The sequence below is a fragment of the Mycteria americana genome, chromosome 1 (assembly GCF_035582795.1).
Source record: "Mycteria americana isolate JAX WOST 10 ecotype Jacksonville Zoo and Gardens chromosome 1, USCA_MyAme_1.0, whole genome shotgun sequence".
NCBI lineage: Eukaryota > Metazoa > Chordata > Aves > Ciconiiformes > Ciconiidae > Mycteria > Mycteria americana.
In genome coordinates, this window is record NC_134365.1 from 205429435 (window position 1) to 205446503 (window position 17069).

Here is a 17069-nt window from a genome sequence, read left to right on the forward strand (position 1 = left end):
CAGCCAGCCATGCAAGAGGTAGTGACCAGAAGGACCAAGCCAGGACGGAGAACCTTCCTATGGTCTTGTCTGTAAGAAGTACTTGGCCGGGAAGGAGCAGGTGTGGAGTCTGCAGGTAGTTACGCTGAGGCTTGGACCAGCACCTCTGCCTTCATATGTTACTCCAGTTGAATGACTTAACCATTAGGATAATGGTTTGTATTTTACATTGGTCATCTTGGGAATTATGCCCCATTAAAGGTTTTGGGGAAAAAATAAATAGATAAATCTGAACCATTTCTGAATTCTGAATCATTTCAGAAACTTGAACACTTCTCCAAATGTGAATAGAGCTGTATGTAAGCAATTATTTCTTCTAACAACTGTTCAGCCTCCTAGGGAAATGATGCATCCTTTGGTTATACAAAACCTTTTGGAAGATACTGAATGATGAAATTAAGTATCGTCATAAATCATTGAAAATACAGTTTCAACATAAAATTTAGAGAAAATTACAGAGTTTAATACATCAATTTTATAGCTTGCTTTTTTCATACCAAAATTGCAGTCATTTTGTGGTAATTTAAATTTAAATGTCATATTTTTAAATACTAATCTGCAATCTCTTAAACCTTAATTGCTTGATTTACCAACCTGGGATCCTGACAGCAAAGCCTAAGGGCCAAGATTTGGACCATGTAAATGTCACCAAATTCAGGACGTATGCATGAACTCCGTTCCTCTGTTAGAGAGGGAGAGATTTTGGACTCCTGCTTAAAAGAAGGGCCTGTGATTGTAAGTAATGAGTGACATTTCCAGACTGGTAAGAGTTTTAAGACAAAGGGGAAACCCCACACATACGGAGAAAGAGGCAAGTATTTGGAGAAAAAAAAAGGAGAGGTGTGAAGATCAAACATTTAGTAAGAGGGAAGGCGGGTGAAGCTGGTGATAGATAAAAGAGAGTACTGGAAATATCCCCCATGGTCATTGTGAATGGCTTTATTGAGGTTATGATGTCTGATGCACTGATTTCAGATCTCACGGCTCAGACCCTCACGGGAATTTATGAATGGGGAAGGCGAGGGGCAAAGCGCAGCCTTAGGTGCACTAACTAGACTCTAATATACAGTAAGGCAAGCAAGCCCCATGGCAAGCACAGGAGCCTGCCAATTAATAGCTAAACAGCAATCACAGCTATAAATTCGATCTAGCACATTCCAATCAAACCTGTCGTCATCTCGAACCCTTCAAGCCCCACATTGGGCACCAAAAAGGACTCGTGGTTTCACCCCAGCCAGCAACAAAGCACCACGCAGCCGCTTTCTCACTCCCCCCGGTGGGGTGGGGGAGAGAATCAGAAGAGTAAAAGTGAGAAAACTCGTGGGTTGAGATCAAGACGGTTTAATAGGGAAAGCAAAAGCTGTGCACAAGCAAAGCAAAAGAAGGAATTCATTCATTCCTTCCCATGGGCAGGCAGGTGTTCAGCCATCCCCAGGAAAGCAGAGCTCCATCGCGCGTAATGGTTACTTGGGAAGACAAACGCCATCACTCCAAACGTCCCCCCTTCCTCCTTCTTCCCCAGCTTTGTATACTGAGCATGATGCCATATGGTATGGAATAGCCCTTTGGTCAGTTGGGGTCAGCTGTCCCAGCCGTGTCCCCTCCCAGCTTCTTGTGCACCCCCAGCCTACTCGCTGGTGGGGTGGGGTGAGGAGCAGAAGAGGCCTTGACACTGTGTGAGCACTGCTCAGCAGAAACTAAAACACCCCTGTGTTATCAACACTGTTTTCAGCACAAATCCAAACCATAGCCCCATACTAGCTTCTATGAAGAAAATTAACTCTATCCCAGCCCAAACGAGCACAATTATTTATCTGAAAGGTGCAGTTTAAGGCATTTTTAGAAGAAAGGAAGACGGAGTTATCATTTCTTCTTATTGTCTAATTGAAAGGGGTCTGTGCTGTGGTAGGCACTCCCACGCACCTTAACTGTTTTCAGTTTGGCCAAACTGAACTCAGTGAATCATTAACAAAATTATGGATGGGTTTTGTGAACCATAGGCAGTATCAATTCAAGGGCAGCTGCTGAGTGTCTCCCAAAAGGTCTGTAGTGAAATAACCTTTTTATTGCAAGAGATATCCCCACAGTGCAGCAGGCAATTCCGCAGCCGCCGTGAAAGGCGGCAGGCTCACGCGCTCTGTGCGTGCCATGTAGTTTCCTGTGCTGCAGCAGGAACATGCACTGGGACCTTCATAAATGCCATTATGTCCACTACTCCATGAAGGGTTTTCAAGCCAGTAATTTTAGGGCCAGAAGGCCAAATAACAAAGGTAAAATAAAGGCTACTTCAGAGAGTTTCTCGCTGTCTTAGTGATGGGTCCCACCAATTTGTGCCTGGCTAAGACATTAATGGAGAGAAGCAGAGTGCATCCAGGTTTTTTCACAATGTAGTTTGGAGACAGACTGGCTAATGCTTAACAGTATCCTAACAACAGCCAGAGAAGCTCATAGGTAAGGTTGTACATGTGGTTCCCAAGAACAGCCCAGGATGAACAGCAGCCAACAGGACACACCTGAGAAAGGTAGGGGGGTCTTGAATTACTTCTGGGCCATTTTGAGCAACTTTCACTGTGCACAAAGAGATGCTGCCAGCAATGTATACACAAGGTATAAAATATTTATTTATTAAGACAATCAAGAGATGGTTAGGATTTAATAAGCTCTCAGACTAAGCATTAGTATCCTCACCACCGCAAGGCGTCTTTACTAGCCAGGCAGGCATCAGCTAGAAGAGGAAGGGTTGTCCTCCAGCGCTCCCTGGCATAGCTCTTTGATGGTGTTGAGTTGCCATCTTCTGAGAGTCTTTTTCTTTTTTGGCTTTGGTATTTCTTAATCTGTGTTGCTAGGTTTTTTTTCCCCTTAAATCCTCAAAGTGCTACTGACACCTATCTCAACCTTAACTTGCTTGGCTCTTCTCTACAAACTTTCTGAGCTTTTTCTCACAACTTTGTGATTTTCCCATCAGCATGAGCCAAGGTTAAGCAGCCGGGCTGTGCTGGGCCCTGGATTAAAGACATGGTGGGGAGGCTACACATTTACCTGCAGAGCTGACTGGACCCACCTAGTAACGGTCCGGGAGGTCTTGCATAGCAGTGGCACTAGTCAGACCAACGTGCAGTGAGTGAAGCGGTTCTCCAGCACCCACCTGTGGAGTTACTAGCTGTGTGACTGGGTGATGGTGTCCTGGATGTTACTGCTGTTGCTGTCTTCAGGATAATAGCAAGACTGGGCAAAAAAGAGGCAAAGCCAGTATCACTGTCCTTGAGCTGTTTCAGGTGTTGGAAAAAGCTTCTCGATCACTGGCACCTCTGTGAAGTACCATGATGGGCCCAAGAGGGAGGCGATATTAAGTCCCACGTTCCTGTGAACTTTCCCACGCAGAGCACAGGGCTCTCAGTTACACCAGGCTATTTGCCAGTTGCCTGGTGGTAAAAATTGCCCAAACCACTACTGCTACGCCAGGTCTTTGGATAATCCAGGACTACATGTCATTTGTATGCATCATCTTGAAATGGGCAATCATCTGGTAGGTGCCCTTTCAAAATGTAGCTGAATTATGTTCATATTTTGTTGCCCCTCCAAAAAAAAGAAGTTTCTAAATCTATCAGATTTAGATACCCCCCCCCCCCAATAGGGAACAGAGGCTGATAACTCACATTTCTTTGCCTTTTCATGGAACTTCAGATGTAGTTGCCACAAAAAAGCATCAGTGCCATCGCCTGCCTCTCCAGCTCACACGCCCCCAGAAGCACCCCTCAGAAAGGCACGAAGTGCTCCAAGGAGGTGGAGTCAGATCCAGGGCTGATATTTTACAAACACAAAAAAACCCTCAAAAATCCTACTCCATGTCAATCAGGAGCCTTGACAGAAGTGATAGGTGGGAGAAGAAGGAGGAGGAAAGTCTGATTTTTCTCTATTGCTGCTGAAATCAATTAGTAAATTTAAGCCAGAGGGTGTCAGAAAATGCCACCAAATGCAATGGTGTTCACTTTTTCTTTCTCTTTTTCTTTTTTCCTTTTCCTTTTCCTTTTCCTTTTCCTTTTCCTTTTCCTTTTCCTTTTCCTTTTCCTTTTCCTTTTCCTTTTCCTTTTCCTTTTCTTCTTCTTTTTTTTCTTTTTCTTTTTCTTTTTCTTTTTCTTTTTCTTTTTCTTTTTCTTTTTCTTTTTCTTTTTCTTTTTCTTTTTCTTTTTCTTTTTCTTTTTCTTTTCCTTTTTCTTTTTCTTTTTCTTTTCCTTTTTCTTTTCCTTTTCCTTTTCCTTTTCCTTTTCCTTTTTCTTTTCCTTTTCCTTTTCCTTTTCCTTTTCCTTTTCCTTTTTCTTTTCCTTTTTCTTTTCCTTTTTCTTTTCCTTTTTCTTTTTCTTTTCCTTTTCCTTTTCCTTTTCCTTTTCCTTTTTCTTTTTCTTTTTCTTTTTCTTTTTCTTTTTCTTTTTCTTTTTCTTTTTCTTTTTCTTTTTCTTTTTCTTTTTCTTTTTCTTTTCCTTTTTCTTTTCCTTTTCCTTTTTTCTTTTCCTTTTTCTTTTCCTTTTCCTTTTTCTTTTTCTTTTTCTTTTTCTTTTTCTTTTTCTTTTTCTTTTTCTTTTTCTTTTTCTTTTTCTTTTTCTTTTTCTTTTTCTTTTTCTTTTTCTTTTTCTTTTCCTTTTTCTTTTCCTTTTTCTTTTCCTTTTTCTTTTTCTTTTCCTTTTTCTTTTCCTTTTTCTTTTCCTTTTTATTTTCCTTTTTATTTTCCTTTTTATTTTCCTTTTTTATTTTCCTTTTTCTTTTCCTTTTTTCTTTTCCTTTTTCTTTTCCTTTTTCTTTTCCTTTTCCTTTTTCTTTTTCTTTTTCTTTTTCTTTTTCTTTTTCTTTTTCTTTTTCTTTTTCTTTTTCTTTTTCTTTTTCTTTTTCTTTTTCTTTTTCTTTTTCTTTTTCTTTTTCTTTTTCTTTTTCTTTTTCTTTTTCTTTTTCTTTTTCTTTTTCTTTTTCTTTTTCTTTTTCCCATCTTATTTCTCCCCTCTGCCTTTCCCTTTCCCTTTCCCTTTCCCTTTCCCTTTATTTAAAGTTAAATGTAATAACCTTGCAATCTGATGAATGGCAAAAGCTAGACTTAATACAAATGATTGCTTAAAGCCCTGTGTAGGGTCTCACAGGCTTTCTCCCTTGTTGACTTAGGACACTGGCCCCATGTCTTCTTACAAGAATTAGTAACCTCAAGCATGCACCCTGTTCCTCCCATGCTCAAAGTGCTTTGAAACATGACCCAGCTCAGCTCAAGCTCCCAGTGTCCCGTTCAGGAGTGGAAGTGCTGGGCCAGGCAATCTGGCCCCTTACCTCATTGCTCAGAGGTCAGGGAAAGACCCTGCTCCACTCTCCTCCAGGCTGTCACCCTTGCGATTGATGTTCCTTGCATGTTCCCAGTCTCTGTTTCACCTTGTGTCTTGCACTTCTCTGCCTTCATCTAGCTCAGAAATTTCTGGGGTGCTTGTCACTTTGATGTCCATACATCCACATGACGCTGATTTGCTCTCTATTCAATTTTGATATCTATCTGTTCACATGACATCGCACGACATCACATGCTCTCTATTAAAATGGAGCATGAGAAGGTCAGTCCCAGGTCACTGTCTGACTCCCACTGACTTTCCAGAGAGACCTGGTGGTGATATATTCTCCCTTCTTTTCCTTGTGTGGAGAAGTAAAGATAAGGCGCTCTCTTTTCCCACCCAATGTGAGCAAGAAGAATGACAAGTATTAAAACATCACCCACAAGGAATGGATGAAAGAACTGGGGTTACCTACTCAAGAAAAGAGGGACCGAAGGGAGACATAACAGCCTTCAAATACGTGAAAACCTGCAGGAAATGATCCACTTCTTATGCCCGCTGCCAATGAAACATGGAAGAATAAGCCTAAATTGCAGCTGTGGCTGCCTGGACTAGCCATGAAGAAAAAGGCTGGTCAGCACATGAAGGTCTGGTCTGGATGCCCGGGGAAGCTGTATGGTCTCCATTGTTCAGCGATTTTAAAAATGCATTTGGCAAACATGAAGTGTGATACAGATACTGTCCTCCATCAGTATTTCTCACAATGCCATGAACAGGAGCAACAAGAGTATTCACTTCTTTTCCTGCTTATCTTTCTGCATGCCATCAGGTTGCAGGCTGGCTTCCCTTGAAGTTTTGTCTTGTGAAAAGACATGTCAGCTATGCAGTGCGGACATGAGATGTTGCCTTTGCTTTTCTGACCTGCATTTCTTTCCTAGGCTCAGCCAGCTCCAGAGCGTTATTCGAGTGCATCCCCATGGATGGGGAGGGCTGTTCCCGGGAGGCCATGGAGGAGGCAGCATGGCCGTTCGGCTCGGGGCTCGGGCATTTGGCACTGGGAGCCCTACTCCTGCTTGGCATCGTGTGTGTGGCACAGGGAGGCCTGCCGGGGTGGCAGTTCAGCTGCATCCCAGGCAGCTTCTAGCCTCTGAAAACACCCAGTAGCTCTTTCACAGCTCAGCATTTCTCTGCCAGATTTGTACCATCTCCTGTGTTTGTGTGCCCCATGAACTTCCAGACTGTGACTCCAAGGTCACCAGCAGTCACACAGCCCAGGACAGGCAAAAAGACCATCAGTCCTGGGATCGGTTTTCGATAACGCAGCGTGCTGTAAATTTTTGCCTATGGTGTTCAAATACCATCTCATGCTACAAGCTGTGGTCTGGCACTCCACCTTTCACTCAACTTTTCCATCCCCTGTGTTAGTGCACGGTCTTTAGACATTTATGTTGGGCTTTTTATGGCAATATTCCTTCCCAGAGGGTAAAAATGATGGACAAGCAGACCCTCCAGTGGCATGACCGTACCCGGGGGGTTTTCCAGCGCCACAGCTACATCGCCCATCGAACGGGGAGCTGCACAAGCCCCAGCTGTGACTGCTCACCCGCAGAGCTCTGGCTGGCAGCGGCTGGCAGAAGGGGCTTGGTGGGCACCATGCTCTGACACAAAAAAAGGCTGCAGCTGCTTGCTTTAGAGGTGTATTTGTTTTCATGAATCTCCGACTTGGCATTAGGCTGTCAGCTTGTGAAGAGCTACGTTATGCAGTAAGCATGTTATCCAGAAACCAGAGCGAGAACCAGGGGCTTTTGAGTAGTCCAAAGCGCTAAGGAGGCAAGTAGCTACATATGAGCAAGTAAATCTGATTTTAAAAGCTAGCAGAGTGAGAGAAGCAGCAGCTATGGGCTCTGACAAACCTGGGTTTCACTGGAAGTCTAAATCCCTGCATCACTCAGGCACTGTTGAAGTCTGCAGCTAACATTAAGATAAAATATAAGTGGGCCAGATTCCTCCATATGTTAGCAGGTTTGTTTTGCATCAGTGACTCAGAATGTTTGTAGCTGTTATCAGGACTACAGAAAGATTTTAATCCAGGCTTAAAAAAAAAAAAAAAGAAAAGAGATTGCATTTTAAAACAGATGCCCAACTGTTTTTGTTTCCATACAATCAACTCATTTGAAGACGTGTGCTCCAGGTAAATAGGAGGAGGAGGGCAGGGAAGAACGCCTTCAGTACTGACCTGGGGCAACTTATAGTACTTCATAATTTCCTCTCATTATTTTTTTGGCTAATTTATACCAAAAGGATGATTTTTTCAAACCACTAGTTATGCCACCAGTCCTTTTGGCTCGGTGTCACCGGACGATCTCGCAGCGACGCTGTGATCTAGCCATTTGTCACTCAGGCAGCACGAAACGGGAGTCGGGAGGGAGCGCTGGCAATGTGACTGCAGCAGCTCTCGCCCCTGACTCATCGTTTTTCCTTCCTGGTCTCTTAAAGCAAAATCTCCCAATGCTGGGTCACAGTTACTGTGCCAATGAATGCAACAGTTCTCAGCCATCAGAAAACATATTAGAAAAAAAATAGGTCCACTGACACAAGTCCAGAAGAAGCCCTTTTCATGCACTGCACATAATCCTTTTAAACTTGACCTGCTTTAGAGGACACTTCCACCCTCTCCTTTTACAGTTTATTAAGAATACCATTGTTATTTTCTGTTACAGTTTTACTGTTTTTAATTTCCCTACTTCACACTATCAGTAGTTTTATTCTACACATTAGCAGACCGTGGAATACCTTGCCTTGTTACTTCCATATTTTCTAATTGCAACACTCCATCATTAGTCAACTGGTTCATAATGTGGAAGGCAAAGTTGCTATTTCATTTCATGCTGTATAATACAATGCTTCTGGTTCAGTAATTACATTGTGCCAGAGTTGTGATCAATCCTGAGATAGCTCACTCTTGATGGATAGCCCCATCACGGAGTGTATAAGAGTTAAAGGAAGTAGCAAATTTTTAATTTTGCTCCTCTGTCAATTTAGCTACTTGAACACTGATTTTCAGACCAATATTTATCTCACTGAGATAGGAAGAGATTACAGAAATGAGAACTTAAAAGAGAGAACTGAAGTTTGAAAAGCATTTTCTAAAGTTTTGGTTTGCAAAACAGGAAAGATATAAATTAGACGTTCTTCCACAGAAAGCTATTGTGTATTACTCTGTTAATGAAGTGCAAATCTTTTAGTCACCTGTTTAATGTACTGGAGAAAACCATTACCTGCTTCTCATAACTATTCCAAGGATTGTGTGAAATGAGCTGATGATCTTACTACTACTGCTCAGTACTAGGCCTGTAAAAAAATTATTTCCAAAGGTTTTCTGCTCAGTCATAGGAGTGTTCGTGAGTCAAACAATTTTCTGAAGTGGCAGCCAACTTTCAGACAGTCATAGGATATGGAAAGTGCCTTTTCCTAACAAGGGAAGAATTGCAAGTATGGGGTTCAAGAGTGGAACATGGGTTGCAAGGACAGCCAGAACAGCCATGCCAAGTGGGTAAGAGTGGAGAGGGCTATAGCCTTTATGGACAACTGACATCCTAGCGTCCTGAGGTTGCAGCAGAGGAAAGTTTGATCCCAGTGGGGCGTTTACACTTTTACGAGAAGCACCTGCTGGGAGCCAATTTCAGGGACAGAATTTCTGGCCAGACAGACTATTGCTTTGGTTCAATAAAGCAATGTTTATGTTCTTGCATATCTTTATAGAATTGCATGATATGAGGGCAAAACGTATATGTGAAATGTTCCTGTTTCTGTAATAAAATTCTCTTGTCTTCATTGCTCTTTGACTTTTGCACAGGGCTACACCACAGACTTTTCTGTCTTACTTCCTATCTGCCATTCTTCTAGTGTATCATCCTTCCTCCAAGGACTAGCAGTGAGGTCCCACCAGTCAGAAATAACAGAGTTAAAAATGCTTCAGAAACCCCAAGCTCAGGTACCCTGAAGGGGGTTTGGTCATCTCACCAAACGGCTGTGTCTGCAAAATGTGTCAAGGTCATTTTGTGTCCAAAACATTGGAAAAGGTCTGAGGTTCAGTGTTCAGTCATAGGGCTGGGTAGAAGTTCAAGGGAGAGAGGGCAACAGGAGGACTAGACTAGTAAGGCAGGTAGTACACGCTCTGCTGTGACAATGGATATAAAAAAAGCTGAAAGCAGTTAACTATGATACTTAAACAAGTAGAGAGAGGCGGAAATGGGGAAACTGGGCAGCAGATGAGAGCATCCTAGGTAGACAGAGGCTGGCTGCCTGGCTCCAACACCTCTTCCTCTTCCTTGAGAAGAAAGAATACAGCATCGCTTCGGGTTTTCCACTAAAGCAGCTCCCGCCAGCATCCCCTACGTGGTGGATGAGCAAAAGCAACATGCAAGGCCAGCTGTAATGATAAAAGAACAACAACACAAAAGCAACAGATCAGGAATCAGAGAACAGACGCGGAGTCAATAAGTGAATACCAGGGGGACAGGTGAAGGGCGAGAGCGACAGCGGCTCCAGAATTTATAGCATCTTACCTCTCTTCTTGCCTCTCCAGGACCATATGCTTTTCTATCAATTCAGGCACTCAATTGACTTTTAAATGGACACGTCACTACTATTTTATACACATTATTAACACAGAGGTCTTTTAGTTGAAAGGCTCCAGGTTGTTTACAAGCACAGCAAACTGCTCCACCCAAGAGGGTTCAGGAGAAATGCTGTGAAGACAGATCAATTGATCAGTCACTCCATTTCTGGTACGTATCTTTTTGCACTATTGCAGCAACATAGCAATTAAGAAAGTAAAAGCACAGCAGAAAAAGTGGGAAAATTGAATATACAAAGGTGAAGAGATGAATTGTTAATTTTCCCAGGCCTGGGTTCAGATATGCTGAATGAGAACAATATTTTAGCCCACTGGCACCTTGAGCACTTGCAGAGCTGAGGGCCGTTTGGTGATCCCTCCCTGGGGAATATGCCGCAGGATTTCTGGAGAGGCCCTGAGAGCCCAGGAGGGGAAGGCAGGATGGTGGCCAGCAGCATCACAGAGATCTGGGGAGGATGAGGGTCCTTAGCCCTGGGATCCCAGGGGCCAGTCTGTGTCTGAGTGAGCAGCTGGGGGAAGAGGAGAGAGAGGATCAGCCTCCCCCTGAGCTGTGACTATCCACTTCCAAGTGCCCAAATCTTTAAAGAATTGCACAAAAGACAGAAGGGAAAAAAACCCAGAGATAAGAGGTATTATTCTTTCATATTGGTTTTAGCAGAGAAATAATCTCAGAGCTAAGGGCAGGAGACAAAAATGGACCAATCTAATGAGAGCATTAAAAAAAAATTTTCTGTTTTTGTTGTTTGATTGTATGGGTGTTTCTGCTGCTTTTCAAGACCTGCACAGGGAGTGGGCAGGAGTACCGTTGCTTTTAGACATGTGCAGATCTCCCTGCAGATACCTCCCAGAGCACCGGCACACCGTCCGCTCTAGGGCTGGTGGCTGCTGCACTAATGGCTTTCTAAATCACTCAGAGCAGACTATAGCTAAAAGAACTAGCACTGCTCCTTTTACAAGTTGGGGCTGGAGAGATCTTTTGGCTCAGACATATAGAGGAGAAATTGTGGGCTAATCCAGAATGGTATCCAGGAAAGCTCTTACTCTTAATGGACAAGCTAAGGGTTATCACCGACCTCTGAGCTGTCTCAGACTGAAAAAACAGCATTTCTGTCGAGTCAAATATGCATTGTCACATCCTTTTCTAAGAACTGGTTTGTATTTGACCATATATATAAGGTCTAGATAATCTAAATTTTTAGCCATAGATCATCTTGATAGCAAAATATTTTCTGGACACAGTTCTTTCAGAGGCAGAAGTGAATACAAATACTTGCCCTACTTCATTTTTATCACAAAAGGACCCTTCCTGTGAATCAAAGTGCACATGCCGGCTCCTCCTCCTTCCTGGAGCCCACCAGCTTCCCATCCTTCAAATTGTTTTCCCATCTGCAGTATTTATAATAATTGCAATTTTTCTGCAAGAAGGGGACAAGGCTGTTTATTTAGGAGGCTGTACTCAGAAGCTTGTCAGTTTAGCAGGACTGTTTGCTAGTAAAGAAAATTCAGTCTATTAGAAGATGCCAGCTTTTATTCAGGATGAGCAAACCCATTCAGAAAATAAGTCCCTCATGCCCTCTTCACACTGTCCCTTTTGATATATGAGCATTGTTAAATCTGAGTAGTTCATATGTTTATTCTTTTTGTAGAAAAGAGTTATTTCCTGTAGAACAAAAGTCTTTGTGGAAAAGACAGAAATTGAGCTCTGTGAGCTTCAGTTCACAGCTTTTCATCCAAGAGTTCAGAAAGAGGTTAGGGGAAACACAAAAACAGTGCAAGTGGAGAATACTTTGAAAAGCCTCCTCCTGAACCCCATCTGCCACTGCCGAAGGGAAGGGAGCAGACTTGATCTGCCACCGTCCCTTGGGGTCAGCAGGACCCTCTGCATGGCACACATGGTGGTAGGGGCACCGGTCCTTCTCCTGACCAGCGCTGTGCTAACGTCCTCACCATTGCCTGCGCCGGGGAAGCTCAGAGTACTCAGCAGTGTCTCTACTGCTCTTCAGGTGATGGAGATCTGAACAGTGAGCAAAGTGTGCATGTGTGCATATAACCCAAAGGAGGTTTAGGAGAACATAGGTTCTGATGGAGACGGACCCCATGGACCCCAGGATAAGCCTGCAGGTGATGCAGATGAACACTTCTCCAGTGTGCTGATGTGCTCTTATGCAGGTGCATACTACAAATCTGACACACATGACATTTTTGGTTGGGTGATATTCATCAGTGGGAGGGAAGGAAGTTGTTGTTTTCCTTAATTATTCTTGTCCAGTGTGGCACAAGCGGTCTGGGTCCTGTGGCAAGGGGTTTCCCATCTGCTGCACAGCCTCCCCACAATCCCTGTGCTTCTGTAACTGGAGCTAGAGAAGAAGAAAAGGGTGGAGAGCAAGGACAGCTGGAGAATTCAGAGCTACTCTCAATAAGAGACCAAATTAACAATACTAGCAGCTCCTAAGGAAATTTAAAACACTTATCCCTATCTAGTGACTAAGAGGACATCATGGGCACTGATTCAAAGTCTCCTAAGAAACAAAAAAAGCAAAAAAAAAAAAAGCCTCTTTGAGACTGAAAAAAGAAAGGAAGAAGCAAGATCTTTTGCTCAGAAGTGTTTGCACTGGTTATTCAAACTGACTGGATGAGACTGAACTAAATAGATTTTAGGCTGAAATCATTCCTCCAAAAGTAATGGTGAACTTTCATGGTGAGACTCTCAGAAAATTAAGGGGGCACCCAAGGAAAAGGAAATCATACAACTGGAAGGACGGGATGGAGCTGCTCAGATTAGTTTAGCACATTTTCCTGCTGGAATATCTCTTGTCAAAGGCCTGGGATATGGGACTGTCCTGGGATGAGTGTCTGAGATAAGTGAGCAGGTCCAGAATTGTAGCAGATACAGTTTATGTGGCACAACTTCTAATGTCATTGTTTAGAGTTAATTTTAATTTGATAGCTAAAAATGGATACCAGCAAGCAAATGTCAGTACAACAGATACAAACGGGGAGCTTTGAGACTATATTTTCAGGTGAACCAATGTCTTCCAATCAATCAAGCTTGTTTTCTGACAGTGTCTTTGTTTTTTCATAATGTAAATTCCATGCTGATCTTTTTAATCCTGCATTTTCATTGGAAATATTTGTTCTAGCCTTATCTCTGCTCCTTTGTCATTGTTATAAAAAATTCAGTCAACCTGGAGTTCAAACTGAAGCTTTAAATTCCTTTTTAAATCAGTGTAGTGAGACGGGGAGTAAAACTGAAGTGTCCTGTTCAGATTTCCCAAACCTCAGGTACAATGGCTGCCTGGATAATTTTTGCCCAATGTACAGATTTTTTTATACTGGAGAAAGAAGGGAAATAATAGGGACTCAGCAAAAGGAGGAGAAATGGTAGAAACTTGTTTTAAACAAGTATTAAAGGAAAGAATAACATGGGATTTGTGAGAACTAAACCCAAATGCCTCCAAAGTCTGGATACTTAAATTTAGCATTTTTGGCTTGTTCCTTATTGAAATCTGACCTCCAATGGCACCACCATGAACCTCTGCAACCCTGCGAGATACTGTTTCATAGGTGGTGGGAATCATCAGGGACAAAAAGATTTGCAAGAGCTGAGCCTATGTCAGCAGCAGAAAGAATGGCTCAAATCAATTCTCAGTGCACTCTCCTTCAGTGGCTTCCTATGCGTCTGCACACACGTTTGGCAACATCACCAAGCTGACTCACCAGGGTTACAAATGGACAGACAACCTCATCACAAAAGTACCAGGCAGTTCATCTTCAGAAGCACAACAGAGGATGCAAAGACTGATGGAGAATGATAACTGAGACGTGTTTTTCTCTGTAAATAAAGGCTGATGTCAAGACTTACTGGTGTGATCTGGGGGTAGCCAGCACTGCTATTGCCTGTGCAATATTTTTCCCAGCGTTACACAAGAAATTTCAGTTTCAAAGGGAGTCTGTCTGGTAAGTTTTAGCAGCTCTCACATATTCTGCAAAAAACCCCGCCACCAACCACTATGTACCATGCTACTGATATATACAAAGTACAGGAGCCAAAAAACTTTTTGTCCTTTTTTTTTTTTTGTGTGTGTATGTGTGGGTATATAGGAAATCATCCAAAAGAAATTAAATTGAGAAATGTATCACCAATTATCAAATATGCATAAATTAATCTTTTCTGCCTGAAATACCAATTCAGGGGACATATTCACCTACTCATCACATTTCCCACTGAAATTAACAGAATAAGGTCGTAGGCCCGTGAGGAGTAGGCAGGGGAAAAGCCACCATATGTTTGCTGCAGCATGTGATGATAACTCACTGCTGAGCGGGGTCGGGCTCTCATCCCACCTTGTCCTCCCTCCAACAGTCTGTGGCTGCCCTGGATTTGGGCGGCCGTGTTGCTCCAGGATGAGCTCTGGGGAGAAAACCTGTCCCAGGGGTCCCGGGTGAGAACTTGGCTTCATCCTTCTCTTCCCCGAGTGTCCATCCAAGGCTGGTGGCCGTGGCAGGGCCTGGGAGGTGCCCTCACTGACTGCTTGCTGAGGGAAAGGTAGCGGCAGATGGGAGCATCGCTTCGCTTGGGTGACAGCTGGGACAGCAAACCCTCCACGTCCCAAAGAGAGAAACAGGCAGATCTACAGCTGAATAAAGGCAAGGCAGAGGGGTTTTCTGTCTTCACCTGCACACCTCTGACTAGATCTTGCAGGGCTGCAGTGAGGTTTCCCTCCTTCGTGCCAAAGTGGTCTTAGCTTGACGAAGCTTTCAGGAGCATGAAATATGACTGACTAAAGCATGCTGATACAGCCCAAGGATACATGGATCAAGAGTGACTCCAGGTTGGAAAAAACTGCTGTACAATGAGATATTTGAATAATAAATCAATTTAATTTACCTGAGAGAACAGGTCATGACGCCATAGCTTGATTAAGGTCTAGAAATGTCTACATGGGAGATTTCCAAGGGTAGAATGTTATAGCAAATAAAGGCAAAACAACACAAATTCCTGCATGCAGAAAATAGCTGCGCTTAACCTTGAAAAAAGACACTTTTTACCCCTGACGGCTTGCAAAAAACCACCTAGGGATCTAATTTCTTTCACTCAACATCTTTAAGTCAGTTCTGAGTGGTGTTTGAAAGCCCAGCACCAGCATGGGAAGTGCTGCGGGCCGTGGCATATGTGCCCTCCACTGAGATGCTCGTAATTTTCCCTTCTGGACTGTAGACCTGTGAAGTCTCTGAAAAGAGCAAGGGATTGCCCAAACTGTCTGTGCTAATACATGATCACAGTCTGAGTTCCTCAGGAAGATAAACACCCCAGGTGGCAGGCGGGTAGCATGAGATGGCAATCAGCATGCACCACACAAAAATTAGCTTGTGAAACCAAATGACCAGCCCACACCCCAGTGTGGGTGTACCCATTACCATCAGTGTTTACTCTGACATCTTTATATGATATAAATGATATCATATGCTGATAGATGCTCCTTGTCTCCTTGTAATCCTGCCATTTTTTTGTCTTTTTCCAAAATAAACACCAGAAACCAGCAACCCCTTGAGCTTCATGGTTTAGTGGTGGACTTGGCAGTGTTAGGTGTACAGTTGGACTTGATGATCTTAAAGGTCTTTTCCAACCTAAATGATTCTATGATTTTTATGATTCATTTGCAACAGTTTGCATTTATTCTGCTACAAATGTTCACTCCCACCAGCAAGGATAACCACCACAGCACTGCCTCTATCCACATCTCCTTTTTTCTGCTGGGGCTTTGCTATAGCTGCTCTCCCCATTCTTTTGGCTCTATCTTTTTCCTAAAATCTTTTTTAGAGATTAAAGTATCCCTCTTTCCTGTATATAGGGAACTGTGTGCCTATAGAAGTTCAGGCAACTACATGTGGATCTTGCAAAATGGGGAGTCTCCTAGTGGAGGGGGTTTGGGAAATATGTGGTACCTGGTCATGAAAGGAGCAGATGGGAGCAAGGAGGCTATGGGTAAGCAGGGCATTATAAGGAGCAAGGGTTTAATATATGGTCTCATCTTTTTAATACTATTCATTTACCAGACATGAATAATCCTCGGTGAGGATGCCAGTTCCCGATTGGGATGGATGAGTCAGGATCTGTGGGTGTGCAGGTGACTGTTAAATTTTGTGCATGATCAGCACCTTAAATCGCACCCTTCACATCATCTCCCAGCATACACTGCTGCACCACGTGCTTAGCATGAACCTCCTGCTCAGCAACCTGTTCCTTCTGTCCCAGGAAACTTGTTGCTTTCCTCACCTTTCTGACTCATTGCTGCCACATCATTGGCTGCAAAGGGTTTGAAAGTCAGAAAATTGCACTCATCAAATGTACTTTTAGCATAGCCCCAAAGTCTCGTATCGGACAGTCATGCTTCCTTTTTCTCTTTAGTTCACTACGTAGGAGCTGCTTGGCTGCCAAACAACTGTTTCTATCTCTCTCTAGGTTGTCCAGTGTGGGAACAATGCTGTTTCATGTTGCAGAGCCAGTGTCAGAAGGAAGCAGTCGTCCACTGAATAACATTTTCAGAATAGTGTTTAACTTGCAAGAAGCTCAAGACCATTGCAAGTTTCTGTACCAACCCCCACTCAATGCTGGGACATCCCACCTCAGTGTTAGATCAGGTTGCCCAGGACTGTGTCCAGAAACTTTTAAATATCTCTGAGAATGGAGGCTCCACAGCCCCTCTGAGCAGCCTGTCTCCACATTTGACCAACCTCTCTGTGAAAATTTTGTTTACAAATGTCCAACTTTAATTTCTGCTATTGCAACTTCTGTCCACTGCGCCTTGTCCTTTCACTGCCTGGATGTCCCCTTCAAGCCTTTGTATGCAACTCTTGACTTGGTGTTTCCGGAGATACTCTCTATTTCCTTGGAATCGTCTTCCATTGGATTCGTTCTAACAAGATGTTTGGATTTCTGCTTGACCACTAGTAACAGCTCGGTACAAAAGATGTGGCCTTTCTACCTCTCATTCCAAGGACCTTCTCCAAGTACTGTCCACTTTTGTGAATACTGCTGTAGTTCTTTCTTTGTTTCTGTTTCATTTGCAAATCTTTCTGTTTGACATTAA